General features: G+C 38.5%; 1 long non-coding RNA gene across 1 annotated transcript; it reads left to right on the top strand.

The window, feature by feature from the left end:
• Positions 1 to 2,753: 2,753 nt before the first annotated feature.
• On the top strand, positions 2,754 to 14,943 carry LOC116574427. The gene is made up of 5 exons (XR_004279290.1): positions 2,754 to 3,465; positions 4,014 to 4,121; positions 9,288 to 9,449; positions 11,224 to 11,299; positions 14,394 to 14,943. It is a non-coding gene; the product is annotated as an uncharacterized LOC116574427 (long non-coding RNA).
• Positions 14,944 to 18,059: the final 3,116 nt, after the last annotated feature.

Here is an 18,059-nt window from a genome sequence, read left to right as displayed (position 1 = left end):
ATTTTAATACAATTTGAGGAGCAAAGGAATGTTTAGTGAAAATAAAATAAGATGCCCATTTGAAGTGTAGACAGTTTAATTTGTAAGGTTAATTATAGGAAAAAGAATATACATAAATCCTCATTTATACTTCCTAAATTCCGTACAATCATTAAGTCGTCACTATATTTCCATATCTATGTTGTGGTCATGGTCCTTGGTATCCTGATTTCTAAAGAACAGTGAAAATTATGCATCCAGAGCAGAAGTCTTAGAATCTCACCCCACTTCTACATACTACCAGAATATTTAGGATCTCTCTCTATTCTTCTATTATTTCAGCACCCACGTCAGTGTATCTTTAATTCTGAAAATTTCAGCTAACATCAGATCAATCAGATGGGAGAAAAAATATATGTGTAAAATTGGAAAAAAAATCACTGAGATGAAAAAGGGACAAAAAAATACACAATCAAAGTACACAATCAAAGTTGTGTACTTAGTAAAGTCTTTTCTCCCCTACATGTGACATGAAAGTGTATCTTAGTTCTGTGTCCCTCCAAAAATGTCTGAATTTTAAGTTAATGGAGATTTTTGAATATTATTTGAACTTTAATCACTAAGATTTCCTGGCTATTGGGGACAACACATTCTATGGAGACGGACACACAGGTAGAAGGGCCATGTTTCTCCAGCATCCTCATCTTTCTCATCTCAGGACACTGGATACATTAGTGGAGAAATGGAGAAAGTCGTTTCTAAATGTCTTACTGAAGGAAATAAGCTTCAGGAGGAAGGAAATAAGAATAAATAAGAAGGAAATAAGAATAAAACATTCTTACACTACCCAAAATATCATCACTTGAAAAGGGGCAGGGAACTAACAGCAAGCCACCAAAGAATGAATCCATCATGGCACCATATCTTAGATCATTCCTGAGCTACTTCTCAAAAGAGTTCATAAAATGAGGTTTAGATTTCTATGAGCATATTATATTTTAACTGTAAAAAGCATCTACCAATAGAGCATCAGGGTGAGCCTCAGAGCTCTTAGTGAGCTCTGTTTCCAGCCACACATTGACAGTGATCCCCGCTGTACGGAAAACCACCATACACAGATCTCACCCCTGGAGACAAGCAGCACTGTGGAGATGGAAAAGGGCATAACCAAATTTTAAAAATCATAGTTTAACACAAATAATGAGCAAAATGTCTGATGGGGTAGGGGATAAGAGGCCTGGAGGCTTTGAGGTGAGCTCTGAGAGACAGCCTGGGATGATATATTTAGTTAAAAGGTGAAATTATTACCTCTCTTCTAGGAAATGAGTCAAGGTTTAGAAGAAGAGGTAGAAGTTTTATAACTTGTTGGAGCAAAGGGAAAGAGTTTAATAAACTGTGTTGGGAGACATGAAGACATGTTCCAGGCAAACATTAATGAAGTGAATCTCTCAGGACCAAGGAGCTCCATCCAGCATAAACTCACCCAGTGGAAACATGTTTTAATATTGCTCAATACTAGCTATGTTAGAACATATTGTACCCTTTGTTTGAGAAGTCCACTTCATGTATCCCCTCCCTGAATTTCAGAAAGCCATGTGGCTGACCCTTCCACTCTTTCCAGAACCCCATTTTTCCATTCTTCAGCCATACTAGGCCAGTCCATAAATCTAGGTGTACTTTCAGCGCTTTCTTTGCACATGCTCTTGAAGGTGTCATTTTCTTTTGTGAAACATCATTCCCTTTGATCTTTTTTAATGCTCACTAAATGCTAACTCCTTTTCAAATATTCTCCTCATCCTTCTAATTTGATTTTAATCTCTTCCTCCTCTGGACACCATTAGCATTTTCTCCTTATGATGAAATTGAACCTTTTTCATCATATATGAGGGTTATCTTGCCCTAATCAATGCCCACTTCCAATATATTATCAAAGTTTAAGGGTATATGGACATTTACTTTAACATTCTTTGGGTCCTTGCCTGTATATAGCATAACTCTTGCACACATGATGGCTTAGTAAATAGTTGTTGAATGAAACAGGATTGATGTTATAAAAATGGCTCTCTTTCTGGAGTACTCCTTTACTGAGAGGTAGGACCAGGGTTTGATACAGCACGGGATTCCTGGGGCTGGATTAGAAGTGGGGGTGGTATGGACTAGGGTTGCAGAATTTGGTGCTAAGGGGATTCATAAGACAGTATTTTAGTATGAAGCCAGATATGAGAATGAAACAGATAATTCAAAAAAAAAAATCAACCAAAGAGACAGCAACCATGAGTTCATCAGCATGGAATAAGTTGGTTGGCCAGAGAAATGACTAGAAAGTACAGTTAAAGAGTCTTCTGAAAGCCACTGGAATAAAAAGATTGGAACCTCGTTAAAGGATTACATGGAATAAGCTTCTTGTGACACTTTCTTCCTCATCTAGTAAAACTTCAAACCAGCATTTGCCATCATCTTAGTTCAGATATCATCAACATGGCTTGGTATAAGTTCTTAGTAGCTACTCTAGGGGGTCATCTTAATGATCTAGTTAGACTCTGCTTTCCTTAACCTTTAATATAAGACTTCGAAAATATTCTTCCAATGCTTTGTTGTTATCTATAAGATACTGAAACCCTAGAAACAGGGTGAGGTTAGCAGTTTTCTCTACTTTGGGTCAAACTGAGTGGGGTAGACTAAGCACTGATTCTTCTTATGAGTGACAAACAGCCTGGCCTGCCAGAACTTGATTATCAGGGTACGTCTCTTTTGACTTTGATTTTTGTGTGGATTCTGGATCTAGAGATTATCATGAGGTCTGGCAAAAAGAGTTCTAAATGTAAATACTTAGTGCAAGTCATACTTATTTTTGCTGAAAAACTTTGTGGTTTGATGTGAGTGTCTCTGAGTTCACGATACCTTGCTTATGCAATGAAATAATAATGCCAAGGAGCCTCATTTGCAAAATCTTGAAGGTAGTAAACCCAATACAATACGTTTTTGAATTTCTTTTTTTAAATTAGTTAATTAATATTTCTTGTTTGTGAGAAACTCAGGGCTGAAGAAGACAGTGTTATTCCCTCTAAGTGCCTACACTCTATGCTTTGGGCTGCTTATCCTATCACAGCAATTTGTCTTGAGGGATCAGTGCTTTCCACAGTTCCAACAAGACCCTACAGTCTAAGAAAAATATTAATAGTGACATCACAGGTCTCTCATTCTTTTTTAAGTGTTTCTGTAAAATGAAAATGATAAAAAGCACTAGTTGATGAGTCTGTGTCAAGGACAAAATGGTAATTATTGCCATTTATTCTGCAGACCCAGGAGTGCCTCTTCTAATCCTGGTGTGAAGGAGAAACCAAGAGTGGAAATGCACAGGATAAAGTTCCTCACTCCTCCTAGTGCTCCTGACTTTTCAGGCATGTCTGCCCTCTTGTGGCCATGATCCAGAGTCGCTTTATGGAAGGTGTGACCAGAGAAGACCCAAGGAGCAAGTCTGGGTGGGTAAGGAACAGTTCAATAGGGAAATCAGCCTTGTCCTCAGCCTCATCCTCTGTAGGAGATATTGGCCACATCCCTATTACCTGTCTTCAGTACCTGGAATACTGAAAAGCACCTTTGGAGGCGAATAGACTTAACTGTGTCATTTACCACCAACCTGAGCCAATTTATCTGAACTCTCTGGGGGTCAGTTTCCCCATTTACACAATAGGGAGAACAATACCTAATTTGAAACTTCTTGTGAAGGCTAAATGAACTAAGTTATGTAAAACAGTCTGCACAGTATCTGGCACATTTTAAGCACTTTAAAAAAGACTTTTATTGCCTTCAAACTTTATTCATATTTCTGGGTTCATATTGGCAGTTTACTTGGGGCTGGCAATATATATTTCATCCCTATTCAAATCATCTTACATCCTTCTCCAAGAAAAACAATGTTCTCTTTCTAACTGTTCTGAAGGGAAAACAGTTGCCCTAGAATTGTAAGTTTTGCAATTATAGAGGGTTAGATAAATATGCCCATCTTAACTTGTTCTCATTTTTCTTTACAGATTTGCTGTTTTAACTGGGGACTCATGCTTGCCCAGCAGAACTTTTGGATGAGGCACCTTATGTGCCTCTGAGGACAGGGACTCTCTTGTTTTCTAGGCATATGCCCGGTATGAGCAGGTCTTTAAAAGCTGAGCACAAGTGAAGTTCGCTGGGTAGCCCTTCTCTCCACTTTCCCTTTGGTCCAACTTTCACATCCGAAACCAAAGGACTGCATGGCCAATCATGTCACTCTCTCTGTGCTTTGTTGGGAAGCGGCCTATTTGAGGAAAGAGACATAATCCCAAGGTGGATTTTTTTTTTTTTTTTTTTTTTTTAGTGCTATCAGAATCTTTCAAGCATTTGAGGGATAGGTCTTTAATCTCACAGGGGTGACAAACTGACCTCACACAAGTTAGCCTCCCATTGGTGCACTGTAGTCTGCTAGTACCAGTTCACAAGAGCCGATTATGCTTCTCTTCCCAACTTTGCACTGGGCAAAGATCTGAAAGGAGGTAAAGGAATGAGCCATTCAGTTATCTGAGAGTAAACTGTTCCAGGCGGAAGGAACAAACAAATGTCTGGCATGTTTGAGAAATATCAAGGAGGCTGGTATGACTCAAAAGAATGAGCAAGGAATGGATCTAAGGTCTGATAGGTAATCGTGATTCTGGCTTTCTCTCTGAAACAAAAAGCAGGGTTTGAGTGGAGCAGTAACCCAACATGTTTAACAGGATCATCTGGTTTCAGTGTTCAGACAAGGCTATAGGAAGGCAAGTGTCGAAGCAGGAGAACAGTTAGGAGCTCTTGCAGTTGTCCAAGTGAGAGATGCCCATGGCATGGAGAAGTTTGATAGTAATGAAAGAAATGAGATCCTGGATATAATGTAACAATAAAGCTAGAAGATTTTCTGAAAGATTGTCTGTTGTGTGCTAGAGAAAGACAAAAGTCAAGGATGAGTTCAAATAAATTGGCCTGAACAATTAGAAGGATAAAGTTGCCATGGCTAAGAGGGGAAGACTATGGGAAGAGATGATTTTAAAGAATAGTCAGGAATTGGATTTTGGACATGTTAAGTTTGAGATACCTCCTAGATACTCAAGAGGAGATGTCAGTTTGATATGTGATTACATAACCTGGAAATCAGGGGAAATTTTCAGGCTTGAAGTAAAAAATTCTTCAGCACATTTAAAGGCAAGACATTAGATGAGGTCACTGAAGAAGTAAGTATAGATATAGAAGAGATCCAAGTGCTCAACTCTGAGGTACTCCGAAGTTTAGAAGTCATGGAAGAGAGGAATAATCATTGAAGAAGATTAAAGAGGACTAGGCAGTAAAATCAAACCAGGAAGCCAAGGGAACAAAATATTACAAGAATAGGAAGTAATCAGTTCTCTCAGATGTTACTGATACGTCAAGTAAGAACTTAGAATTGATTATTTAGTTTGGCAACATGTAGGTCATTATTGACCTTGAGAAAGCGATTTTGGTAGAGTGTCTTATATCTAGATTATAAAATCAATAATGTAGCTTGTTAATTTGTTTACATTTCCTTTTATACCAGTGATGTGTCGTTTCACTCCCTCTTAGGCAATCTCACTCATTTTTGTGTCCCGATATGCAGTAGGTGCTCAATGAATGCGGAATGACTATGTAAATACATGAAAAGGAATATTTTAGGTTTTGACCTAGGATCTCCATTATAAGGCGCCATTACCCCAGAACTATTGGACCAGAAAAAGATCTGTCACTAGACAAGATTGTACTTGAATCACCCAAGGACAAAAATGGTAATTTATCCTATTTTTCATGACATTGTCATCCACAGGTCTCATTTTTGCCTACCATCATTATCATCACAACCACCACTTTCATCACCATCCAACAGCCACTTTCCACCAATTCTTTCTACATAGTTCATCTTAGAGTGATTGTTCTACTTTTACTTACCAACTTTTCATATACCTCATTATTAAAGCTACCCATATTTCTACAATATTAATTGTCTTCATGCTCAGTCTTTCACAGCTTCTTTCCATTATATATTTTACTTATCCTTTTTTGGTTTTGAAGGATGCCTATAATTTAATAAGTCAACTGAAGGTATTTATTGAGTGTGGTTGTATGCCAGCCAGATATTACCTTTTGGAGGTATAATGGTGAGCAAGTTAGACTATCATTGCCCTCGGGGAGCCTGCAGTGTAATAGAGTTATATGGCGGAGACAATAAACAACAATTAGAACTCAATGTCACAAACACCATGAGAAGGAAAGTGCAGAGTCCTCTTCATCCACATCTTCTAACCTAAGTCTTCCTTCCCTTATTTTATATGTGCTCCCAGGTGATCTCATTCTCTCTCCTGGATTCAATTAATGACTCCCATGTCCAGCTCAAATCTTTCTAAACATAGCCACCAAATGTCTATTGGATCTCTCAAGAGTCTCACAATCAGTTTCAAACTCAACATGTCAAAAACTGAACCAATCACTTCTCTTATCTCCTACACACATATACTTACACCTTAGTTCTTTTCTTATGTCCTAGGGCACTATTATCTGCAGCACTGTTAAATCAATTGCCCACATAGACATCAGAGCATTAGTCTTGGCTTCCTGATCTACCTCACCCCACTTTAGCAACTTACCACTAGTTCTATTCATTCTTTCTTTTAAATAGCTCTTGAATTACGCTGAGTGAAGTAAGTCAAGCAGAGAGAGTCAATTATCATATGGTTTCACTTATTTGTGGAGCATAATAAATAACATGGAGGACATAGGGAGATGGAGAGGAGAAGGGAGTTGAAGGAAATTGGAAGGGGAGATGAACCATGAGAGACTATGGCATTTGATAAAATCCAGCATCCATTCCTGATTAAAACGCTTCAAAGTATAGGGAGAGAGGGAACATTCCTGAACTTCATAAAATCTATCTATGAAAGACCCACAGCAAATATCATCCTCAATGGAAAAAGGCTTGCAACCTTCCTGTTGAGATCAGGAACATGACAAGGATGCCCACTCTCAACACTCTTGTTCAACATAGTATTAGAAGTCCTGGCAACAGCAATCCGACAACAAAGAGAAATAAAAGGTATCCAAATTGGCCATGAAGAAGTCAAACTCTCTCTCTTCGCAGATGACATGATTGTTTATATGAAAAACCCAAAAGATTCCACCCCCAAACTACTAGAACTCATACAGCAATTCAGCAATGTGGCAGGATACAATGTACAGAAATCAGTGGCTTTCTTATACACTAACCATGAAAATACAGAAAGGGAAATTAAAAATCGATTCCATTTACTATAGCACCAAGAACCATAACAGACTATGGACTCTGAAAAACAATCTGAGCGTTTTGAAGGGGCAGGGGGTGGGAGGTTGGGGGAGCCAGGTGGTGGGGATTATGCAGGGCACGCATTGCATGGAGCTGGGTGTGATGCATAAACAATGAATTCTGTTACACTGAAAAGAAAATTTTAAAAAAAGTATATGGAAAAAAAAAAAAACAGCTCTTGAGTCTGCTCAGTTGTCTCCATTCCTACTGAAATGACCAGTAAATAACAATGGTTAATGTTTACTGGATCTTTGTCACGTACCAGGTTCTATCCTAAGTGCTTTAAATGTATTTCTGCATTCATTCCTCTGAATAATGCAACTGGGCTCTAGTGTTATTCTCATTTTTACAGATAAGGAAAATGAGGTATAAAGAGGCTAAGCATTTTGCACCTACCACAAAGAAGGTAGGTGAAGGAACCTTGCAGCATGAACCAGTGTCATTAGCCACTGAACCATCAGGTTAGGCAGCTGTATCAACTCTCCTCTGGATTTCAATGCATGCCAGCCTCCAACCGTACCCCTTTTCCAAGCTTCACTTCACACCAGAGTGAAGTATTTCCAATTAAAGTTCTTTAGTTTAACTCCCTGCTACTCACAGGAAAAATTCCGAAGTCACATAATGCAGCTTTTGACATTATTCTCCATACTCTGGCCTCTGATTATTTTTAGAACCTTCTCATCACCTCCCTCTCTCACCTGCCACACAGCCCTAAAGCACTGTCTTTAGATCCACAGGCATACTTCCTTTTATCTCTGGGTCTTCTCACATGTTTCCACTTTGGGAAATCTTACTGCATGACTGATCACCTTCTTCACATATCTCACTGTTTTTTTTTTTTTCTTCCTGGAAATATAATATTTTATCATTTAAGTTTCAGTTCAGATATCTCTTCTTCTAGGAAGGCCTTCTCACCCTGATTCCCCAAGTCTGGGTGAAATAATGTGGTAGGCAGGATAATTGTTCCCCAAATATGTCCATGTCTTAATGCTGAAACCTGTAAATATATGACCTTGTGTCGCAAAAGGGACTTTGCAAGATGTGATTAAGTTAAGGAGACTGGGGTGGGGAGATGATCTTGAATTACCCAGATGGACCCAATGTAATCACAAGAGTCCTTATAAAAGGGAATTAGGGGGAGTTAGAATCAGAGACGATGTGACAATGGAAGCCAAGGTCAGAATGATGAAGCAATGAGCCAAAAAACACAAGGAGCTCCTAGAAACTGGAGAAGACAAGGGAGCAGATTCTTTCCAAAGGATCACAGCTGTGTAGACACCATGACTTAGCCCTATAAGCCTCATTTTGGACGTCTAACCTTCAGAACTGTAAGATTAAAAAATCTGCATTGTTTTAAGCCAATAGGTTTGTGATAATTTGTTGCAGAAGAAAACTAATTAGAAAACTAATACGGATAGCTTTTTGCATACCTCCATACCTTTCTTTCCTTTTTATGTCTTAAGACTCTTAAGATGACTTTTAATAGTCTGATTACTTGTTCATCTCCCCAGTAGCCCATGAGATCTGTAGAAATCAGTATTACTCATTATACTCTTAAGGGTCAACACAGTTCTTGGAACATAGCTGATGGCAATTAATATTTTTAATATTAATATTTTTTAGGTAAGTGTATAGAAATGTTATTGATTTTCTGTGTTTCTCAATAAACTGTAATGACAGATTAAGTGTAGTGCTTTTTGGTAGGTTTTCTTTAAATATAAATATATATATATATGGAAAGAGCTATGGTTACTGCTCTTTGTAAGATCATTCTTAGCTTTGTTTAGGTTTGCTTGACTTAGAACACCTGGAAATCCACTCTTTCATAAAGTACTTTCTTGCCTTTGTACTCCTGCGACACAAGATCTCTTTTTATGAAAAGCTTAAAATAAAGACCTTTCTCACCTACCAGCCTCTCTTCTCTGAACCTTCAGAACCTCAAACTATCTATGATTAACAGGTGGTGTGAGAATCGTTTGGAGGAACTCTTAAAGCTAGATCTTCCCCCGTCTTGGCATGGACCTACAGTATCAGGATCTTTATGAAAGGGGCCTCCTTCTCCAGGTGATTCTGATGCAGATCCAAGTTGGGAACTTCGGAGACTCAAACCCTACAAGATGAGGTGCAAATGTCACTCTGACCACTAGATGTCAGACTTTTACCCTGCACTCTATGGTTAAGCCACAGAAAACTTAGCCACACCCCTCCCTCTTCTACTTCCCACTTGAAGGGAAATTGGGTGTTCTGGGCCAAGTGCAAGGATATGTATTTTCATATGCATTATCCCATTGAGCTTCACACTGCAAAAACCACACTGCAAGTTAGACATTATCCCCAATTTATAGATGAAGAAACTGAGGCACAGTGGGACAGCTCGCTAACTGACTCAACTGGGATAACTCCAAAACCCATGTTCTTTCCATTTAACCATGCTGTCTTAATCGGATTGGTTTAGACAATTAACTGCCTTGTGTATCGAAGGAGTTTGGTGACTATTTAACACAGTAACAAACAAAAGACAAAAATCAAATATCAGATCCAGGTAAAATTTGTAGGTTCCTTTCAAAGCAACTTGATTACTGTAACTTACCTACTTCTATTTTCATAAAAGGGTATAAAAGGAGAAATTTAAAAAATGAACTCATTTTTTTTTATGTGGTGTGTTTTAAATTTCCTGGCTGGTGTTTGGAGATTGAATAAGCAAAATCAAATGCTAGACACACCAAAAAGGTAATCACATTCAAGATAAACAAATATGGTCACCTATGAAATGTGATATTGTAAGGCTAGGAGTGGAGTCCCACAAAAACTGACTCTAAGAGTGTGTCCCTCAGAGCCATCTATTCTGGGGTCATACATTAGGACCTTCTCAGGGCATGGTTTAAATATGTCTCTTACATGTATGGAGTGCATTTGTGAAAGAAGAGGACATTTAGGTCTTTTCACCCCCATTTTAATGAGAACAACCAAATATTATTGACTCTATATATTGGTACTTTACATAAGATTCAATTTTAGAAGTGGTTAAAAAGTAGAAACTTTTACTGTAGGTCATCCTATAAACTGATAAACAATTACAACACTTTGTGTAGACTTTCCCTCTGCAACATGTTAAATAATGTACTTTACATTTATTCTTAAGATTCTTTAATTAAGGAAAAAATGTTTAAGGTTCTCAATAAAAAAAATGAAATCTAGGGATTAAAACAATTACCCTCAAGATAAATCTTCAGATAGAAATTTAACCTTGCCTATCCTATTTTTTTTTTTTTTCCGTTAAAATCTAAAAGGTTGTACCAACACAAATGATGGAACTAAAGATGAGAAATAAAGAACTAAAAATGAGAAATCCCTCCTTTTTAGCACTCTGTCCTGATTCAGGGGCGTGATATGTGACAAGGTGCTGTGAGGGTCTGTGAAATACGCTGTATTGAGGGGAGGGGCATTGTGGGCTTGTATGTTTGGTTACTGAATATCTCCTAAACCATCCTCTCCTGTCTCTGCCCACATTTTAGACTTTTAGAAAGATGTTGTAAAGACTGGGATCAGCACATTAAGCTTGTGTGATTACTACCATGTTTCCCTTTCTGAGCTGCTTAGGATCAAAAAGAAAAAAAAAGGATAGAAAAAATTAATGTCAAGTATAATATAAGATTGAAACCACAGCATAGTTGAAACAAATTAGAACCACATTTCTAACACCAAAGTTCAATAACCAAAGGAAACCACCTTTCTCCCCTTAGAGAACTATATTTCTGTCAAGTTTGGGGAAGGCTAAGGGGAATACTCAGGCCATTTGGCCACCGTTCAAGACTAAGACTAGATCTCACCAAGAATCCGATGGCCTTTCTGCCACTCATCTCCCTTGAATTACACCTCATCTCATCCCTTCACAGGGCACCACAATCTCTTAGGGGCAGAAGCTGATGGCAGCATTTCCCAGAGATCTGTGAAGATACCATACCTCTCCTGGTAAGTCTGCAGGAAACTTCTTGGTTCTTGGGGCAAAAGGGGACAGAATCAAGGATATTATATTTTAAGAATGGAGGCCATTTATAAAACTTCACCAAACAGTTCTGTCTAGAATAGTTATTCTTATTTCTCGGCTTCCTTGTGTTCTCTTAGAGTTCATATTCCAAGGGTAAATACTTCCATATTATTCCATATTTGACTATTTTTTAAAAAAAGTTTTCATCTTTCCAGACAGAAATGAAGACCTAGTTTCTGAGCTGTAGCATCTCAGAGAGAAGGCAGCTGACATGTAATATTAAATGCTCTTAGGGTCCTTCTCTGACTGCCCATTTTGATACCCAACAAAGTCATTCTCTGTCTTTTATATGTATTTTTTAATAATTTAACTTTTGGGATAATGAGGTATTATCATTTCTCTCTTTCTCAACCAATTATAATGTACATTCCATGAAGGCAGGGACCTAGAATAGTACCAGACATATAATAGTTGTTCAATAAATATTTGTGGGGAGATGAGGAAGGGCTTATTCAGACAGTGAGTTGCTTACAGAGGGCCAGCGGGCAGCTTGGAAGAAGGACACCAACACCCAACACCAGAGCTTTCCCACAGGAATGCTCCTGAAACATTTGATAACTGGATTACTTCTTCCTCTAGTTCCCATTTAGTACCCAATCCAGTTCAATGAGTGGTAGATTTAGTGGCACCCTTCTTTCTCAGAGTGTCAGAAGCTGTTAGAATATCTGTAAACACTCAGTTTGTTGTAGTTTTGACTGCAGAAGCTGGATGAAAACTTACCAAAATTTTACTTAAGCCTCTAATTGTTAAATCTTTTTTCCTCTCCTTCCCCTTTCCCCTAAAAGGGGGAAAATTAAGTACATGAGATGAAGAGGAGAGGGAAAGATTTGGAAAAGTGAAGTGGAATTTTTAAGTGTTAAAAAAAATAAATGATAGATATTCAGTTTAAAAACACTAAATTCAAGGACATGATGCAGATAAGAATGTCACTTTTTGGGCTCAGAAAGTAATAGTTTATTGACTTAATGAGTTTTTACTCAACCATACTGCCTTTTAAAAAACAACTAAAGGTGTCTTTCTCGAGAGAAGTTTTTTTTTTTTTAGCTCAGTTTTTTTCATAAGCCCCCCAATTTTTTTTAATACTCACACAGGTATCTGTGTATGGATTTTGGCTTGGATATAAATCATTCTTCAATTTATTTCTGTATCCAAACTGCTATTCAGCATTTTCCTCCATAAGCATGCTTTGAGCTGGACCACTGATTTTTTATTTGTCATATCTCTTTAAGATAAAGAAACTTCTCGGACTCTTCAAAACTTCCTTTGTAGTAATGTGAATACTGAAGGTCCCCAAGTCACCAAAGGGCAAAGGGTACAAAATGTTCTGGAAAAAAACTCATGCCTGGTCACAATTTTAGCTACAGCTGGCTCTGATGGCATTATATGTAAATTTCAGGGAGGTTGTTACCCAAGTAGGTGTGTTTCAATGAGGGGGCTCTGTGCAAAGTTCAGATCTTTTATACTGAAGTTTCACAGAGTGCCCTTCCCAGCAATGTATTGTCCCCAGGAGGTGGGGAGCTCCCTGGGGCCACTGGGGAACATGGAAGGAAACCTGGGAAAGGAGAGGTGGACCCCTGGAGTTCTGCTTGACCAGATCAGTGTGCTATCACCATGGCTCATAGATTAGGAATAAAGAACAGCCTGTGCATATCAATCCATTGTTTTGGATTTGAAGAAAAATCTGCAGTAGATATCTTTGTATGCACTTTCTGAAAAAAGAAGTCATTTTTCCACAGCATTTTGTTTACATATTTACAGCACTGCTGGAAATGTTCATAATCATAGCCACGGGGAGACTGAAGATGTTTAAATTCTATAGCATACCAATCTGAATGTTCAGGAAGAAAAAAAGATTAGTTCTGAATGCGTGTATTTCTAAATTCCATATTTCACACCTGGATGTTAACCATATTGTGGTTAAGCAAACTATATCTGACTTTTATTAGGGTTTTATGTTTATTTTAGGGGCTTTCCCCTTGAGAAAGAATAATTATATTAGCCATGTTTCTACATCATCATAATGTTCTGGGCAATCAGTACCTATCCAGCTCCTGTCCCACCCACTTCACTCCCCTCTCCCCAAACAAGCAAATGGAACTATCAGGGCACATTACCATCAATAAGAAAAGGAAGTGGGGGTAGGGGAGTCTCATGCAGTGGGACAAGCACTGGGCAGGAGCTAATAGAAAACAATTTGACACACTTACTGTGTTTAGCCAGTAAATAAGAATAGTAAGCCAGACTACGTGTATGGTCTCTTCAAATTCGAGGATTAGTGTGGAGAAGGCCCCAGAAAGCCAGAGTGTAGGACTGCACAGACTCTCTTCTTTTCCTTCTCAGAGAAACAATGTGCACATATATTGTAACTTATAATAAAGAATGTTCAGTAGATAGACATTTGTCTGTACTGTGACTATAGCTTCCACAAGGAAAGAAAAGAGAAAAAGAGGGAGAGACTAAAACAAAAGAGTTTGTGATTTTTTTTAAAAGAAGGGAAATTTATGTTGAGTTGGAAAGCTGTGTGCCACAAAATGAACACTCGTGTTATATAGATAGGTTAAGAGGTGAAAGAAGTTGATTTTTAAAAAAGATTTTTTTATTTGAGAGAGAGAGAGAGTATGACCAGGGGAAGGGCAAAGGGAGAAGCAAACTCCCTGCTGCACAGGGAACCCTATGTGGGGCTGGATCCCAGGACCACATCATGACCTGAGCAGAAGTCAGACAGACACTTACCCAACTGAGCAACCAATCTGCATAGTATTTCAAGTGTTCCACAATCTACAGTGCTTGGGGAATGAAAAATTTCTGGATGGTCAACTTCATTCAGAAACCTTCAAACCTTTTAAATCTTACATACAATTCATTTTTAATGGGAAATTTTCTAAAATGGGCATTCCCTTATTTTATGAGAGAGAGCCAACTAAGTGCATATACAATTTCAATATAATTAATCTTCAGGCATATAAGTATCATTCATTACTCAATTTGTATTCAATTTGTCCGCTTTTCATTTTGTAGCTCTAGACTCAGATGCTGAAACAGACGGTGGTAGACGGTGGGATGAAGTGCAGATACGCTTGTGGTCGTGAAATATGTTTTTGTTACTATTGCTTTGGAAAGTTGCTGATATCAATATGCATCATTGGCCCAGGGATATCACAGCTAAATTAATTCCTGAGGAGTTTTAGCACAGTTGTCCCTCAGAACATTAATGTTCCGATTCAGACGCTCTTTCTAATTACAGCTATCATGTCCTTTCACTTGTAAGTACTATTTAATCCACCATTACATCCCGGACCACTGGCTCCTTGTCAGCGGGCACCTCCCCTTCTGTCTCATTGTTAGTGGACGTCCCTCTTTATAACTCACTTCTGCCGGGGCTTTCTGCTTTTGGGTACAAGACTCCACTAATACAAAGCCAGTCACGGTCCCCTTTTCCTTTTGGCTTAGCAAATCAATCGACTGTATTGGATTAGTAAAACCTTCAGGTATTTCACTCAAAAATGCAGTATGTTGGCTGCTGTTGCCTTTTTTGCTGAAGAAAAAATTAAAATAAAAAAACACATCAATCAGCCATTACTATAGTTATCCAAAAACCCTGGATTTGTTGGCTCTGACACACATTCCCTCGGTCTCCTCCAAATACAAGGAGCTTTTCCCATATCAGTGAGCTCCTATGCCAGTTGTCAGGCCAGGCCTCCATTGTTCGAGGGTGGACATCAGACAACAATGGCGGGACCTGACATGGGAGGGAGTGGTGTTTATTTGTTAAAGAAAAATATAACAAACCTGGAGCCACACAACTGATAAGAGGTAGATTTGGTTTTATTTTACTAACATTTGGGATACATATTTGCCTCAAGGTAAACTATGACCTAAAACCAGCAGGATCATTATAATAATAAGTTCAAGGTAGTATCTACTAGAATTCTTGTTTCCCCTTGTTTCCTATTGTTTACTCAGTCAGGGAATTATTTGGTTTTCTTGCATGGAAACGCATATTGGAATTCTTTCAAATTTATTATGTAGTTTAAAGCTTTCTATCAGTCATAAATATTATTATTTTTTGATTATATGCACTTTGGCTCTATACCTATGGGTTATTTTCTTTCTTTTTTTTTTTTTAAGATTGTTTATTTATTTATTTGACAGACAGAAAACAAGTAGGCAGAGAGGCAGGCAGAGAGAAGGGAGGGAAGCAGGCTCCCCGCTGAGCAGAGAGCCTGATGCGGGGCTCAATCCCAGGATCATGGGATCACAACCTGAGCCGAAGGCAGAGGCTTAACCCACTGAGTCACCCAGGTGCCCTTCTGTAGGTTATTTTCAATTAGTTTATTGTGTCTTGCCACTATCTTGAGTTCTCCATTATATATTTACTTTGTCCAAGGTGTTAAAAAAAGTCCATTCACATCCATTTTATATTATGGCTGATTTTTCAGGTACCGGCATTCTTTGAAAGGCAGAATTGTTATTTGCACTTACAGTATGACCTGAAAGGTGTAGAAGTGTATTCGTCAGTAAATTTATTGCATTTCATATTTATTGATGTCAACATATTTATTTTTAATCATACAGTTGTAGACCTTCTGCCCAGAAAAGTTGGAATATTGCTGCATCTTCAGATTATGGTTTTGGCATGGGTTCCAATAAATAATATATGATATTTTTGTGAGTAAAATAATGTTTCTTGTACCAAAGTACAATGAGATCACTTTTGATACTTAAGCATGCTAAATGGTACTTCATTTATCCCAAGAGTTGTCTATAAAACCCAGAGGTATCTAGTTGGTAGGCATGTCCTCTCAACGTCTGCTAGGCTTGCACAGAGTTGGATGCATCTACCTTTACCATCATTTGTTGAACAGTGACTTGATATCTCCTGGGAGGTCACCCATGACAGACACCTCAACTCCAAAGCAGCGGGGTCTAGAATCGTCTAGCACATCTTGAGAGCTGACACTTTTAATACATGTATGTGTGAGGTTTTCCAAACCCACGCAGGGTTCCTCCTTTTATTTTATCAATTGGGCTTCCACCACTGTTTTCTCTTAACTGGATATCTCATTACAGGAGTGATTAGCACTGTAACTGTCACATTTTAAGTAAAACCATGTGGGGAACGTTATTCAACAAAGTGAAGAGGATCATTCACCCAGGAATTTTTGTCCCAGTGTGACTGGAGCTCTAAAGAAGCTACAATGTGTGATGATGATGACTTTCGTTTAGTGATTTGAAAAAAATTCCCAGTTTAAATTTGCTTTTATATAGCACATTTTTGTGTTTCTCTAAAACCATTCTGACTTCTGGTTCAAATTCAGGCACATTCAGAATGGGAAAAAAAGTGGTTCATTTTTATGATGTTAGTATAACAGTGCAGAAGTGTCTTGCTTATTTATAGCTTCAAATTTATACCACCATCTAATTCCAAAAGAGATTTGAGGTGGTATATGGAGATGTTGACTTTGCTCTTATCTGGACACCTTAAAATGTAATTTATGCTGCCTGTTTTGTCCCATATATTTGCCACTTCTTGGCATTTGGTGATTAATGTGTGTAACTGGAACAAAACTTATACTGAAAGTATAAAACATCCTCTCATCTGCGAGGTCTTGGCAAGCACCAGGAAAACTGCAAGAGGATGTAATTTGAAATTGCACACTAGGCGCAAAAGAGCTGAATGGCTATTTTAATTTTAAAGAGGAACTCAGATTGAAAGATAAAATCATTTTTAAAAAAGCATTTCTTCTAGAAAACTGTTATAATGCCTCCTCCTCTGCACTCTCTCTGAGTATGTAACACTCAATCACGGACAACCCTTTGAGAAAAGGAAGTGTGAGGAATGCCAAGAAGGCAGGACTATGCTGCTGCATTACTCCTGGTAGACTTTGGGGACTGGTGGACATCTTGACATACTTGCATTTGTATAATGTCACATTTAAAAATTCTTGGTATTTCACATTCTACATCAGGAAATCAAATAAGGAAGAAAAGGGGGAGGATGGAGAAGAAGGAAGATGAGGCTGGAAGAAAGAAAGGCTTCTGTAGACATTCATGTTGTGCTTCATTAGGTGAGTGATGACCACACATTTAGTGGCTTGGCAGGTGGTCGATGGCTCTTTTTCCAGAGTTGACTGGGTGCTCTCCCTCAGTGATTTCCTTCAGCAAAGTGAGGAAGCGCTTGCAGCTGTCCTCACTGCTTTTCCAGTTCTCTTTTTGTGCCACTCCCCTTCATGCCCTTGGTTTTCCTCTTTCCTCCAGGTACACATCTGGGAGAGTAGCCCACCTCTCACTGAGCCAAGGAAAGAGTCCTGGCCATATAGAAGCTTGAAATCCAAGTCAGAGATCTTTTCTCTACAGGGCTGGGGAGCCATAACCTACTGTACTTGGGTGGAGGACCAAGAGGTCCTGGCCCTCAGTTTCCTTATTTGCAGCAACAGGAGGTGTGCATATTGAGGGGTTCCAAATTGCGGTTATTAGATTCCAATTCGCGGTTATTAGAAAGTTATCTTCCTGTGCTTTACTGTGGACCAAGTAAACCATACTTGTGGGTAGGGCCCGCAAATCTGAATTTTTAATAATCCCCCAAGATGATGTGGACGCTTCTTAAATCAGATACCCACTGGGCTCTTGTCTACATTAAATTTTACTTATCATTCAGGACTAGCATTCTATGGTTCTAAGCCC

The sequence above is a fragment of the Mustela erminea genome, chromosome 15 (genome assembly GCF_009829155.1).
Source record: "Mustela erminea isolate mMusErm1 chromosome 15, mMusErm1.Pri, whole genome shotgun sequence".
Lineage (NCBI taxonomy): Eukaryota > Metazoa > Chordata > Mammalia > Carnivora > Mustelidae > Mustela > Mustela erminea.
The sequence above is the reverse complement of the archived record's forward strand: the minus strand, read 5'-3'. Positions and strand labels throughout refer to the sequence as shown.